General features: G+C 34.6%; 1 long non-coding RNA gene across 1 annotated transcript; it reads left to right on the top strand.

Annotated features, from left to right (window-relative positions):
* The first annotated feature begins 202 nt into the window (after positions 1–202).
* On the top strand, positions 203–14050 carry LOC132754368 (uncharacterized). Its single transcript, XR_009629076.1, has 3 exons — positions 203–351; positions 5726–5807; positions 11647–14050. It is a non-coding gene; the product is annotated as an uncharacterized LOC132754368 (long non-coding RNA).
* The last annotated feature ends 276 nt before the right edge of the window (positions 14051–14326 follow it).

The raw sequence follows: 14326 nt of genomic DNA, 5'->3' as shown, positions 1-14326 counted from the left end.
TCAAGTCGATACGCTTACACGGGGGAGTCAGGTACTCGGTATGCAAGACACAATTTTCGTGACAGTACTATTCTTTTATAGAAGAATTAAATTATCTTATCTATCGGTTATGAATAATTGAAATGTTGATTTATAAGAAATATCATTTAAACGTTTGTAAACATATTGTAATTAGACCGAACACCCCTTCAAGTGCTCGAAAAATGAAGTCGTCCACTTTTTTGCGTCATTAAGTGCCATTGCCACATTATTAGCAGGACAGGGCATTCTCGGTAGATGGTAGATAAAAAGCTTTTGTGTCGGATATATAATAAACTTCAAAAGGAGTTTTTATGATGAGGAAGGCCGAAGGTAAGCATTGTTTCTTATCATTAACATAATTAGAGTTAGGGAAGAACGAAAACGTAGTTTTTGGCGAGTTTATTATTTTTATGTCAACAAATACTAATGGTTTCGTGGTCATGGAGGAAACGTACCTGGATTTTACGAACCATTTTTGGAGATTACGTACCATAACGTACCATTTAAATATTCTGGAGGCCCAAATCGCACTTTTTCTTTTTTAACAAATAAGATAAAAATCTGTCTACGGATCGTACAAAACTTTGACAGATCAATGTTAGATACCTGTCCCACAGGTGCTAGTGGCATTGATTTGACCTAAAATGTGTTTGACCGATTTCGAGACGTTTCGGCCCCTAGACATATCGGTCCCAAATTACCCAAGACGTTTCGGCCCTTTACCAAATTGGCCCCAGAATACTGTGTTTTAAACCGGTATATTAAAATTTCATAGTTATAATAATCATAAATGACAATTTTCATGAATTTGAACGCCAATTCAAGTACCTTGAAAGATTTACGATACCTCTTATATATTTTACGTAAAAGATAAAATCTTTACCAAAATCATCAACAATTAGATACATTGTACTTGTTGCATTTAATGTTAACTTCAATGTTTATAAATATCTCACAATAAATAGCTACTCCTAATCATTTCCTTGATATTGAAAAATCTAACACAATTTAATTATCAGGTAAGGAAAGTTAGTTGTTCATGCACGTGAAAATCGAAACATTCAGTCATGTAATTTTACAATGAAAAGATGTCTTATGTCACTGTCAACATTGTTTGATTAAACTAGGAAGTGGCTAGCCGTACGGGCCCGTACGGCTAGCCAAAAGTTCTAGCCGTACGTGAGTCACGTACAACTAGCCAGGACACACTGTATTGGCTAGCCGTACGGCACTTTTCAAAAATATATATTGAAGGCGAAAGTGCATATGTTATTTATGACTTTAAGCGAGGGTTTTAGTCAAGAATGTTTACTTTTTAGATCGATGTGTTGGCTACAGTAAATAATTTACTTTGTCATCTCAAGACGTCGAGAAAAAATAGCGTTTGGTTGCAGTTAAACAACATGAATTGAATTAGTTTACAAAATTTGATAATAATCTATTGTTGTTTCATTAAGTTTAATTTTTAAACTGAAAAAAAAAAAAACACCGAAAAAAATTGTTGCTGGGCTCTGATAATTGCGTCAATTACCGCCGGTATAGAAGTTTGTTAAGAAAAGTTTGCATTACTAAATTATTTTTCCTTTTCACCGTTTTTTTTAATATTCTTTTTATTTATTTATTTACTTCCCTCCGATCATTATTTATTCGATCCATGTGCTTAATTAACAGATTTAACAATTCATCTTTCATACAATTCATAAGCATGAAAATTAAGGACGTTATAACATGCAACTTTGACATTCAATTTTATTAAGATAGATTATACAACGCTTACTCGTATTTATTTTTTTGTGCAAAATTGCGTAGCATCTTTATTAAAGTGAACACACTAGGACAAATGCGGAGATTTGATTAAAATCGTTGTTTAAAGACACAAAATAACAAATGCATTTTCAACTTCCATATAATTTTGAAAAGTGCCGTACGGCTAGCCAATACAGTGTGTCCTGGCTAGTCGTACTAGCATGGAATCAATGCACAATATATTTTTCTATTACAATTTACTATTTACAGATCCCCAATTAACCGCTAGTTAAAGTTTTAAAGCCCGAAAGTAAGAAATCACCCAGGTCCGAAAGATGAGACCGTCATGACATGTACATTTTAAGCTGGTATTTATGCTTGAAATACATCAACAAAGAGATCAAATGGGTCGAACTCACATGCAAACAACTGGATTTTACATACTTTTAAATGGTTTTATCCTCCACGAGCGGCACTAAGTCCTATGTGCCCGTATTTTAAGAAATATTCTACATGTATAAGGTAATTCCTAAATCGGAAGTGTTCTCCCGCAAATCGTGCTTGGTTCCCTGTTCCGCTCTTTGTCAATGTATGTGAAACGGAAGCCGGAGAATACTTCCGGTAGGAATTACTTTCTAAAAATATCGTATACATGTAGGATTTTTCTTTAAATACAGGCTCATAGGACTAAGTTCGACTCGTGGAGGATAAAACCATTTGAAAGTATGTAAAATCCAGTTGTTTGCATGTGAGTTCGACCCGTTTGATCTCTTTGTTGATGTACAGTTAACTCTCGGTAACTCGAAATCCAAGGGACTGGGCATTTTACTTCGAGAGAAACGGAATTCGAGTAAGGTGGATCTGCCGCCATTACGTTGACATTCGTACATGTATATACATGTGCCTGATTGAATGTACAAATAATTAGGTTTATTATTGTTGATAGCGGTAATGCTACAAAATTTAACCGTTGAAATGATGGTAAATCACTTACAACTACAAATTATAAACAAAAATATATGATTTAATACATGTATATTAATAGTGAAACATAAACACAAACATTCGTAGCAATGACATAAATGCAAGTTTGTCAGTATTCATCAGTAAAGCACATGTTTATAATAAGCACTCATGACGTATCATTACAATAAAAGCACAATAACACTTTTATTTCAACAACAAATTATCTAATATTTGAAGTGAATTGATCATCGGACGAAAACGAAAGTAGCAACTATCGTGAACCGGAAGTACATATTAATGTATGCAATATGACGGAACATTAATTATACAAATGTCATTTACGTTGATAACACACATCAATACCGAAGCTGTTTTTTGTCTAACACCTGTCAGACTGGCACGCGTCTTAATTTTGTTATCTAACCGTTAAAACCAATAAAGTCCTGAAACCAATTAAAGCCACTTTTACGAAGTGTTAATAATACATGATGACCGGCAATTAAAATTTCTATGGAACGTGTGAATCACAAGAGACAACATTTCACCTTGATGTTGCCGACCTATGATCAGTCGGCTGTTTTCCAATTTGACTAATTGAGATGAAAATATGTTGGACTTTAATTGACGGGACCAAATTTTCTTTTCGACTAAACAGGAGTCTCGGTAAGTCAAAATTTGCGGAGTTAAAATACAAAGATAAAGAAGGAAATTTGACGGGACTTTAGAAATACTTCGACTAACGCGGAATTTTGAGTAAAGCGATTTTGACATATTGAGAGTCAACTGTATTTCAAGCGTAAATACCAGCTTTTCTTGCATCTCAGACAGGATTATCTACCGTTTACACCGGTGCTAGAAAACTCTGTCTTACACCCCCCATGTAAGACAAATCGCGTGCTTTAAATGACGTCATTGACGCGTGCCTTTTATGAATGAATCGCGTTCTAAGGATGACGTCATTTTTCCGTTATGAATGAAGTTGTAAGTTCATACGCTACTATAAGAAAAAAGTGCGTAATGAGAATATCAGTTTTCATAATTTCTGTTCCGAAAATAATTGACATGACTAATATGCAAGAAAAAGAATCAAACACCGGCTGTTGGTACAGACGGGAATATCTAGCTCTCGGGTAACTGTTAAGCGGAAACTCGGCAGAGCCTCGTTACCGCCGTAAACAGTTACCCTCGAGCTAGATATTCTGGTCTGTACCGGCAGCCGGTGTAAGATTCTTATAAAAATGTACATGTCATGACGGTCTCATCTTTCGGACCTGGGTGATTTCTTACTTTCGGGCTTTAAAACATTAACTAGCGGTTAATTGGGGATCTGTAAATAGTAAATTGTAATAGAAAAATATATTTTGCATTGATTCCATGCAAAAATCCGACGATATTACCGCCCGGTGAAAAATTTTAACACAGGTAACCGGCGTACCCATAATTTTCGTGCCTGAATGTTGCATACCTTGTCTATATATAAATAATATAACAGTGAAAAAAAAAATTTTTTTTTTTTTTTTTTTTTTTTTTTTAATATATTGATATTTTATTGTATAAATAACAAGGTCAAACACATTTTAGGTCAAATCAATGCCACTAGCACCTGTGACCTGTCCAGCATAGCCATGTTTTCGATGTTGCTCTTTTACTTTACCACAGGCGCTGAGTCACATAATCAAATATTTTACATAATCGGTCTGTATATGTATATTAAGATATCTTATTATTTTAGATCTATATAGCCCATATAAAACTTTAAAAAGTTTGTTTCAAGCACCTGTGAGTAAGACTAAGAGATGTTGAGTTGATTTTACCAAAGAAATAGAGCTTCCTGAACGAACCTTTTCTCTTCTGTGTTGTCTGCAAATATATTGTTCAAAATAATTTATTGATCAGGAATAGGGTGTCAATTATTGGACATGGGCATTCAAACTAGAATTCCCCAGGCATTGTTTATTTTTAAAGTTCTCTGAGGTAACTGTAATTGTCCTCCGCCTTTTCAAAGATTAAAAGGGGATATAGAAATAGGCTCCGTCTGTCTGTCCGTCCGTCACACTTTCGTGTCTGGACCATAACTTTGTCATTTATGAAAAGAATTTGAAATAACTTGGCACAAATGTTAATTATAATAAGACGATGTGTCATGCACAACAACCAGACCCCTACCTCCAGGGTTAAGGTCGCACTTGCTCATTCGAGGTCAACATTGTCTATTTTAGGGTATATGTCGTGTACGGTCCATAACTTTCTTATCTATGAAGGAATTTTGTAAATACTTGCCATAATTGTTCACAATAATTTTGCTGGTGTCTTGCTGGACTACTTTCTTCTTATATCTGAGCCACTACACAAAATTAAAACGGAATTTTTCCTATTCATGAAGTTAAAAAAAGAGAAAAATTAAGTATATATAATAAATTAAAATAAATAGAAATTGAGCAAGTTTTTTTTCTATTAATACAGGATTTATTTTCATCTTGTAGTATGAAAATTATCATATTTCACTAGTTGCTATTGCCACTTGTGAAATATTTATTTTCATACCTCTCGACTTGATGAAATCCTCTTAATAAACCATTGATAGATATTTCCATCTAATTTCTATGAAATACATACAGAGGCTTAAAAAGTTTAATGAAAAGTAAATGAATTAATACTTTAATATTACTTAAAAAGCAAAATCCAGGGGTGTGGAATTTTGTATTTTTTCCACTCAGTATAGCAATCTGCTGGTTTAGTGGATCCGAAGGTGACTGACCTTAAAATACTACCAGTAAACAGACAGGCTTTATTGTTAGCTGACAAACATTAAATCCCAAAATTGAAAGCTAGACAAAGTCCATTTTAGAAATTGAGCAGGTTTAGCATTTATCTGTATTTATTTACCCTTATTATTATTTTCCTAAAATAAATAACACAATTAAAAATTAAATTAGTTTGTTGGAATCAGATTTTAGTACAATAGTTTAGAAATACTTGCTTTAAATTTCAGGGTCTAAGCCTGTTGACTCAGTCAAGAAAAATAGATGTGATAGAGGAGACTGTTGATTATAATTAAAACAAAAGAAGGAAATGTAAGTAAAAATTTTGACAGTCAAGTACAAAGTTGATGTGGTGTTTAAGGAATTTTAAAGTACAGTAGAACTTTGGTAATTTGAAGTTGAAGGGACTTGAGTGAAAAACTTCTATACATCAGGATTTTGACTCTGCCTCAATTTAAAAATAAAAATTTTGATCCGTTTACACTTACAAGCAAGTTACAAAAGGTACATGTATAACAAGAACTTAACCAGTTTATAGTATAAATATATCCTGACACCAGGTCACGGAAGTTCTCAAATGAAAATAGTTCTTACTGTTAACTAATTCAAACAGCCCCTTTCAATTTATACTACTACGGCAATTTTAATGGTAACAATTAAAGCACTTTACTTTCATATATTTAAACGCATACAAAGACTTTTAGAACATAACACTGTGTAATTTACACTTGTGGAAATCATCTGTGCAGCTTCAGGGCTTACATTTTACTTTGACACATGGAGAAAATCGACTTATCAAAGTTAGACTCATAGAAGTTCTACTGTACATGTTTTAATTTCTGTGTGCATGATAGGATAAAAATCAACATGAATTGGTTCATGCAGGCAATGTTAGTACTTAGGCCATCCTTAAAAAAATGTTTGTTTGCAGTAACCCAACCTAGAATTTCCAAGGTGGGTAGGTAGGTCGATTTTTTTTTTTTATTGAACTGTACTCCCAAATAAACATGGAATTTCAAAATGCTGGACAATATATGCTTTGATAATCTGGTAACAATTAATAAATTGATAACTGAATTCTAATTTAATAAGACTTACATTTTATTTCTTCTATTAATCTTTAAAGAATGAAAACAAAGCACAAGGCATAATTTTCTGATTCCAAAAAAAATTTTTTTATCCAGACCATGAAAAAAAATTTTGAGTAGGGGCAAATTTTGTGAGTCGGTCGCGTTACTGCAAACAAACATTTTTTTAAGGATGGCCTTAGACAATGCATTGCATGGAGTGCTTTCAAAGTCCATTTCAGCCATTCACACCCCATTGCCTGCAAATATATGAACTCACTTCTTTAAATTTAATATCCTCCTTGGATGAGACAGCTACATGTATAATTGTTCCAATTACTACTGTAACAGAATTACTTTGGACCACAATCAACATGCATTTTTAGCTCACCTGAGCATATGCTCAGGGTGAGCTATTAGGATCACTCTTCGTCCGTCGTACACGACGTCGTCTGTCGTACGTCGTCCGTTGTCCGTTCACACTTTTCAAACGACATCTCCTCTGAAACCATAAGGCAGATCATAATGAAACTTCACAGGGATGTTCCTTGTGTGAAGCCTTAACAAAGTTGTTCAAAGAATTCCATTCCATGGAGAACTCTGGTTGCCATGGCAACCAAAAGAAAAAACTTTAAACATCTTCTTCTAGAAAACCCAAAGAGCTAGAGCTTAGATATTTGGCATGAAACATCTTCTAGTGAGTGTCTACCAGATTGTTCAAATAAAATCCCTGGGGTCAAAATTGGCCCCGCCCCAGGGGGTCATTGATTTTCCCTATATGCATATAGTAAAAACTTTAAAAAAATCTTCTTATAAAGAACCCAAAGAGCTAGACCTAAGATATTAAGCATGAAACATCTTCTAATGAGTGTCTACCAAATTGTTCAAATAAAAGCCCTGGGGTCAAAATTGGTCCCACCCCAGGGGGTCATTGATTTTCCTTATATGCATATAGTAAAAACTTAAAAAATCTTCTTCTAAAAAACCCAAAGAGCTAGAGCTTAGATATTTGGCATGAAACATGTTCTTATGGATGTCTACCAAGTTTGTTCAAATAAAAGCCCTTGGGTCAAAATTGGCCCAGCCCCAGGGGGTCATTGATTTTCCCTATATGCATATAGTAAAAACTTTAAAAAATTTCTCTTAAAGAACCCAAAGAGCTAGAGCTTAGATATTTGGCATGAAACATCTTCTAGTGAGTGTCTACCAAGATTGTTCAAATAAAAGCCCTGGGGTCAAAATTGGCCCCGCCCCAGGGGGTCATTGAATTTCCCTATATGCATATAGTAAAAACTTAAAAAAAATTCTTTTAAAGAACCCAAAGAGCTAGAGCTCAGATATTTAGCATGAAACATCTTCTAATGGGTGTCTACCAAATTTGTTCAAATAAAAGCCCTGGGGTCAAAATTGGCCCCGCCCCAGGGGTCATTGAATTTCCCTATATACATTGAGTAAAAAGTTAAAAATCTTCTATTAAAGAACCCAAAGAGCTAGAGCTAAGATATTTAGCATGAAACATGTTCTGATGGATGTTTACCAAGTTTGTTCAAATAAAAGCCCTTGGGTCAAAATTGGCCCCGCCCTAGGGGGTCATTGATTTTCCCTATATTGCATATTATTAGTAATTAAAAACTTAAAAATCTTCTTTTAAAGAACCCAAAGAGCTAGAGCTAAGATATTTAGCATGAAACATGTTCTAATGGGTGTATACCAAGTTTGTTCAAATAAAAGCCCTTCGGTTAAAATTGGCCCTGCCAGGGGGTTGGGGGGGGGGTGGCAAAAGTTTTTCATTATTTGTGTATAGTAAAAACTTAACATCATGAAACATCTTCTAATGGGTGTCTTCCAAGTTTGTTCAAATAAAAGCCCTTTGGTTTTAACTGGCCCCGCCCTGGGGGACTATGTACAGGTGAGGGACCCCAGGGCCATCATGGCCCTCTTGTTTAATTGACCACTTCTCAGATCATATCTTGGATAGAAGCAGTTACCTTCAAGAAATGGGTTGTTCATGGCCAAGTGGTTACAGTCGTTGACTGGGATTTTTAGCGTACCCGTCACAAAGTGACAGGGTGAGCTTTTGTGATCGCTTTTCGTCCGGCGTCCGTCCGTCCGGCGTCCGTAATATTTTACTTTAAAAGACATCTCCTCATAAACCACTCAGCCAATTTCATCCAAACTTCACAGGAATGTTCCTTTGGTGGTCACCTTTGAAAATTGTTCAAAGAATTTAATTCCATGCAGAACTCTGGTTGCCATGGCAACCAAAAGAAAAAAGCTTTAAATATCTTCTTTCGAAAAACCCAAAGAGCTAGAGCTTAGATATTTGGCATAAAACATCTTCTAGTAAGTGTCTACCAAGTTTGTTCAAATAAAAGCCCTGGGGTCAAAATTGGCCCTGCCCCAGGGGGTCATTGATTTTCCCTATATGCATATAGTAAAAACTTAAAAATTTTTTTTAAAGAACCCAAAGAGCTAGAGCTAAGAAATTTACCATGAAACATCTTCTAATGGGTGTCTACCAAGTTTGTTCAATTAAAAGCCCTGGGGTGAAAAATTGGCCTCGCCCCAGGGATTCATTGATTTTCCCTATTTGCATATAGTAAAAACTTAAACAAATCTTCTTTTCAAGAACCCAAATAGCTAGAGCTAAGATATTTAGCATGAAACATGTTCTAATGGATGTCTACCAAGTTTGTTCAAATAAGAGCCCTGGGGTCAAAATTGTGTATAACAAAAACTTAAAAAAATCTTCTTTGAAAAAACTCAAATAGCTAGAGTTTAAATATTAAGCACGAAGCATCTTCTAATGAGTTTCTACAAAGTTTGTTCAAATAAAAGCCCTGGGGTCAAAATTGGCCCCGCCTCAGGGGACATTGATTTTCCTTATATGTGTATAGCAAAAACTTAAAAATCTTCTTTGAAAAAACCCAAATAGCTAGAGTTTAGATATTAAGCATGAAACATCTTCTAGTAAGTGTCTACAAAGTTTGTTCAAATAAAAGCCCTGGGGTCAAAATTGGCCCAACCCCCGGGGTCATTGATTTTCCTTATATGTGTATAGCAAAAACTTAAAAATCTTCTTTGAAAAATCAGAATAGCTAGAGTTCAGATATTAAGCATGAAACATTTTCTAGTAAGTGTCTACAAAGATTGTTCAAATAAAAGCCCTTGGGTCCAAACTGGCCCTGCCCCAGGTGTGTCATTGTTTTAACTATATATGTAAAGAAAAAACTTGACCAGCTAGACCTAAATAGATGTTTAGCTTGAAACATCTTCTAATGGGTGTCTACCAAGTTTGTTCAAATAAAAGCCCTGGGGTTTAAACTGGCCCCGCTACGGGGGCCTATATACAGGTGAGCTACTTCAGGGCCATCATGGCCCTCTTGTTTCATGTGAGGAAGCTATCCAGCTAGCTTACTGAACATCGGTGGTTCTACTTGTACCGTTTGTGCCTGAAATAATGCACGGAGGGGCACCTGAGGTCTTCCTCCACCAGTAAAGCTGGAATGTTGCGATATGACCTATACTGTGTTGATGTGAAGTAAAACCCAATCAAATCAAACAAAACCTTCAAGAACTGGATATTTCAATCACAGTTAATAAATAAATACTTGTATAATTGCTGCAAAATGTGGCAGTGCTAAAAAGATACATTAGACAGAATTTTGTGTTGATTTTTTCAATCTAAATTGATTTCAAAGTGCTTTCGCCCCCCTTCAAACCCCCAAACAGAAAGAGGCACATCCCCCTTCTGGCAACCCCCTGATGTATCTTGGACGAAAAAGTGGTCACTTTTATAAACAACATTTCACAAACAAAAGTGTTGGGGGCCCTAAATAAGGCATTTTTTCACCATTTGAGACAACAAAAGGGGGGGGGGGTGAAAAAGGCGTTAAAAGGGGTGTATATCGGGTAATGGGTTAAATAATTTATAACCTGACTGTAAATATTGTTTCAGTGAAAATAACTTGGCTTAGCTCTATAAACAAATTTATCATTTATGCCTGTGCCGAACCTCCCACTTTTAGTCTTTCACAAAAAGTAAGAGTGATATAAATATGAACTAATCTTAATATAGACCAATTCAGAGCTCCAGATAATTTTTTTGGCCAAGGGGTTTTTACCCCTAGCAATCTTGAGTGAGGGGTAAAATGCAAATTCTGAAAAAACTGACGGGGTAAAATCTGTCAAAAACATTTTGCATTTTTTATGAAAAAATTAAACTTATTGTTTTTGTTTCTTTGTTTATTTCTTTTTTTTAGAAAAACTATACAAATAAAATACTGATATAATGTGAAACAATACAAAACATGCTCTGTAAAGTAAAACTTCCAGAGTATACTGGAACTCAAGTTTAGGATACACAGCAAAATTATCAGGGCTTCCATTTTCAAAATTTGGAAGTGAAAGACTTCAAAATCTTTGATATTGGAAGTCACATTTTATAGGTAAAGAAGGAAAAGTATTTGATTTTTGAAGTCACAAGCCAAAATGAAAGAGTATATGGCACCCAAACTTTCTGAAATTATTTTATATTCTAGGAGTCAATATTTTCTTTCTTTATTTCTGTTGGCATGTACCTTATCATGTACTCCAGTTTGAACAATCATAGTTGAAATTAGAATTAAAGAAAAATAAACAAGATTCTTTTATCTTTCCTTAAAAAAAGTATTGGTCTGAGAAAAAAATGTCCGTAACTGTAGACTGGGTACGAAAATATTGAGTACGAAACTGCAGGTGAAAAACATGTTTTTTTGTTTCAACAACAACAGTGAAAGAAATTAAAATATATTTTTGTTTATACCGAGGCATAAACATGTCAATAGATGCCTAAACAAACTATGATAATACTAGGTTAACTCCTACAATGATTTATCATCTGTAATTTCACAGGTTGATCTACCGGAGTTACCTCCCTTGAGTACTTTCTTCTACCTTTGTTTTTAGCATACATTGTTGACAACATAATTTTTAGTTTTCAAAGCAATGAAATACACTGAAATAGAAATATATTAATTTTTATGCTCAAAACATCCTCTTTCTAAATATCAAATGTTTACATTCTATTCTTTCTTTACTTTCAGATTTTGTTGTTAAGAAGATTTTTCCTATTCATCTCAGAGGGACAAAAACAATTATTTGGATCATGGAACATGTGCATAAACTTTGCAAAAGTTTTGTTGAAACTTCCATTTGATAATGAAGATGGCTGCTGAATATTTTTTGTGACAATATCTGAATGGATGTAAAGAGATGTTGAGAGTTATTGTAATTCACACACTGACAGGTGCAATTTCAGTGCTAAATAGTACATCTGCAACATGTTGAAAGAATAAACACTGTTGTGCTATAACACACTTGGAATCATTATGTTTCCATAAACCCTGAACAACTAAGTTTGGTATACTGACGTCAGAATGTTCATCTGTCTATCCTGTGACCCACTGGAGATATCAACATGTTAGTGAAACTTAATTCATTGTAGATGGATATATCTCATTGTGCAGAAATGATTTGCTGAAGCTTTATTTTTTTTTACTATCAAGCACTAAGAATAGTCGAGCGTTGCTGTCCTACTGACAGCTCTTGTTTTTTATGCCCCCCCCCCCCCCAAGGGAGGCATAATATAATCGCACCGTCCGTCTGTCCATCTGTGCATCCCCACTTAATTCGTGTCCGGACTGTAACTTTGTCATACATGGAGAGATTTTAAAACAAGTTGACACAAATGTCTACCACATCAAGACCGTGTCACGCCTAAGGCTCATGAATGTTTGTGTGTCCCCACTTACACAACAACCATGTCCAGACTGTAACTTTGTCATGCATAGAGGGATTTTGAAATAATTTGGCACACAATTGTCTATCTCATAACAACATTTTGTCACGTTCAAGAACCACGTCCCTTCTTCAAAGGTCAAGGTCACACTTATATTTTGAAGGTTCTATCAAGAACAATATTCAACAATAAGTTACTTTCATTCTCTTTTCTTTTCATAATACCTGCATGCTTAAGAAACCTTTTCTGGGGCATTCGTCACTTGAGTGACAGCTCTTGTTACTTCAATTGTCATCAAACTTGATCAAGATGCTTGTCTAGGTAATTGCTCGGATGAGTTCTATGAGAAAGGTGATGTTCCTATCATGATGCTCTACTAAAATTGTTTAAATGGTTCTTCTCAATTGAACACACTTATATTTTGAAGGTTCATGCTATCAAGAACAATATTCAACAATTAGTTACTTTCATTCTCTTTTCTTTTCATAAAACCTGCATGCTTAAGAAACCTTTTCGGGGGCATTTGTCACTTGGGTGACAGCTCTTGTTGGCTCAATTGTTATCAAACTTGTCAGGATGCTTGTCTAGGTAATTGCTCGCATGAGTTCGATGAGACAGGTGATGTTGCTATCATGATGCTCTTCTAAAATTGTTTAAATGGTTCTTCTCAATTGAACATCTGGGACAGGAGGGCTAAAAATAGATTTTTGAAATGAAATCTTTAAAAATCTTCTCCCCTGAAAGTGTCAGGCCTAGACCTTAGATAATTTGATCATAACATCATCTAATAAAACACTACAAAATTAATCAAATTATAGCCCTGGGGTCAAAATTGATGATTTCTAGATCAAGTTTCAATTATTGAATATGGGTCATCTGGGGTAAAAAAACTTGGTAACACACTCCAGATATGGAAAAAATACCTTTCTTACACTCTAGAGGCTACTGTTTTGAACCAAATATCTTGGAAATAGGTCATTAAGAGTGATTTCTAGATCAAGTTCGAATATGGGTCACCTTGGGTAAAAAAAAATAAGTCATACGGTGTAATTATTGGAAAACCTTGTTAAAACTCTAGGGGCTACTGTTCCAGTCCAAATATCCTTGAAATTGGTCAGAATGGTTGTTTTGATGATTTCCAGGTCAAATTAGACTATGGGTCACTTGTGTTCAGAAACTAGGTCACACAGCCCTTATACAGAAAACCCTTGTTTACACCGTTGAGGCTACTGTTCAAGTGTTGTGATCCAAAAATCCTAAAATTGGTCAGAAAGGTCGATTTGGTGATTTCTTGGTCAAGTTTGAATATTGGTCTTCCATCTGCAGGACTTCCATTAATGGAAGTTTGGGAGTTATTTACTCTTTGATTTTGGCTTGTGACTTCCATAATGTAATGCTTTTCCTTCTTTACCTATATAATGTGACTTCTAATGTTAGATATTTTGCAGTCTCTGACTTCCAAATTTTGGGACTTTATGGAAGCCCTGGTTATCTGTGTTCAAAAAATAGGTCACACAGTCCAAATTAAATGGGATTGAGCATTTGTAATAATATGAGCGATATAAGGGCCATCTTGGCACTCTTGTTTGAATTTTTATCTGAATTTTTTGTTCAATTGACTGTACAAAATGTCAATTTTATATTTTCATTGGATGTTTTTTTTCTACCTTATGAAATATGCTTTTGTATATCTTTTTTGTTCGATTGACTTTATTTATTTATTTCAGAATTTGTTTGTTTGATTGACTGAACAATGATAATTTCATGTTTTCATGGCATGCAACATGTTTTTTTATCTAATCAAATATGCTTTAAAGTTTTGTATAGCATTTTTGTTTGATCAACCATACAAAATGTCTTATAGAGGAATTCTTATACCCGATTTTTTATCACTTGAATAAAATGGTTTTTTACATTATTTATTGGATGTAACATGTTTTTTCTACCAAATGAAATATGCTTATGTATAGCATTTTGTTCAATCC

This window comes from Ruditapes philippinarum, unplaced genomic scaffold (assembly GCF_026571515.1).
Source record: "Ruditapes philippinarum isolate M1 unplaced genomic scaffold, ASM2657151v2 ctg10118_1_1_1_1, whole genome shotgun sequence".
NCBI lineage: Eukaryota > Metazoa > Mollusca > Bivalvia > Venerida > Veneridae > Ruditapes > Ruditapes philippinarum.
The sequence above is the reverse complement of the archived record's forward strand: the minus strand, read 5'-3'. Positions and strand labels throughout refer to the sequence as shown.